Below are 1,833 nucleotides of genomic sequence, written 5' to 3'. Positions count from 1 at the left end.
AGAGAAATAGAAAAGGTCATTGGGCATTGTAGCTGGGAGGTCATCCATGCCCTGAAGTGTTTTCTAAATTTCATTTACATAAATACCCAAAATGTAATACACATTTATTGAAATACACAATGCACAGCTATAATTATTTGCTATACAAATTCACGTTTTGAATTTCTTTTTCTTTTTTTTTGAGACGGAGTCTCGCTGTGTCACCCAGGCTGGATGGAGTGCAGTGGCGCGATCTCAGCTCACTGCAAGCTCCGCCTCCCGGGTTCATGCCATTCTCCCGCCTCAGCCTCCCAGTAGCTGGGACTACAGGTGCCCGCCACCACGCCTGGCTAATTTTTTGTATTTTTAGTAGAGACGGGGTTTCACTGTGTTAGCCAGGATGGTCTCGATCTCCTGCCCTCGTGATCCGCCCGCCTCGGCCTCCCAAAGTGCTGGGATTACAGGCTTGAGCCACCAGGCCCAGCCACATTTTGAAAATTTAATGTTCCATTTGAGGAAGACTATTCACTCTTTCAGGTCAACATGAAGCCAAAAGTATCTAATGATTTTATGTGTGACTAGGTCTGAGTTTTAAATGAGAATTATGTGTTGGATAATATATCCAGATAGGACCATAAGAGTTTATGCAAAACTCTACTCTGTGTTCAGGCTATTCTATACATAAAGTGCTCAGGCAAGAAAACTCCTGTTTTAAAATATCCCCAAAGCTGACTCCACAATCTCCCTTAGCATTCATTTACCCAGAGAGTTAAGCATACTTTATGGCTATAAATTTGAATCTTAAGAGAGACAAGCAAAACTTTGTTAATACTTCCTAATTTGAATAAAAAGTAAAGCTGATGGCAAGAGAAAAGTCACAATTATGTTCAGAAAATTTACAACATGAAACATCTCGGCAATTGCCAATATTTAAAGGTTATGTCCATCATGCTGGAAAGTGGCATAAAGTTTTCACCCTTTTCAAGTAATTGGGCATCATACTGATGAGGAAAATTGTGCATGTCAGTGATTCCTGCACTGATGTGGGGAAATTGAGACACTGTTTAAAAGAAACCAAAGTTTTTGTGCATCAACATGTCATGCTGGGAATAATTACACAACTGTTTTGTTACCTCAGCACTGTGCCGTATATTATAATATCCACTGATTCTTCCAGAGTTCTTTTGTTTGTTTTACAAAGTGCAGTCGTTCTGGGAAATACATACTTGTAAAATGATTGATGCTAATACACTTTGTAAATGAAGCCTAAAGCTCAGTAATACTGATAAATATTGTCCTTACTGCTGAGGGTACATTTAGAAATGGCCCCCACTCTATATTCATTAGGTTTAGTATCATCAACATGAAAAGACAGGTTAATAGGTCAAAAAAGGACCTTAGGAGGTCAACCAGTGTTTGCTGCAACCATCAGGTAAGCCTGCATTCAAGCCATTTATCCACATGAGAATCATCATCAATAAATCCTTTAGCATCCACAGTGTTTGTGTGTGTGCATGTGTGTCTGAGTGTGTGTATGTGTATGTGTAGGGACAGCTGGTTCAAGATCTCTTCAATAATATCTGCTCAAGTAGTTTGTTATTATTTACATAGCATTTTGTATTTGCAGAGGGATTTTCTGACACTTAATAATCCTTACAGCATTAGTGTAAGGTAGGGCAGTCCTAGTTCTTTCACACACAAAAGCACAACAATTAAAAGGTTTGAAAAGGCCTGCAAACTAGTGATTGAATAAGGATTGGTATCTACAGTTCTTGGCCCTGAATTCTTTACAAATCACTACTTAAAAAAAAAAGTTGACCTTTCACTTTGGGTATTGTCTTAGGTCCTTACAAA

Source organism: Rhinopithecus roxellana, chromosome 14 (genome assembly GCF_007565055.1).
Source record: "Rhinopithecus roxellana isolate Shanxi Qingling chromosome 14, ASM756505v1, whole genome shotgun sequence".
NCBI classification, from domain to species: Eukaryota; Metazoa; Chordata; class Mammalia; order Primates; family Cercopithecidae; genus Rhinopithecus; species Rhinopithecus roxellana.
Note: the sequence above shows the minus strand (reverse complement) of the source record.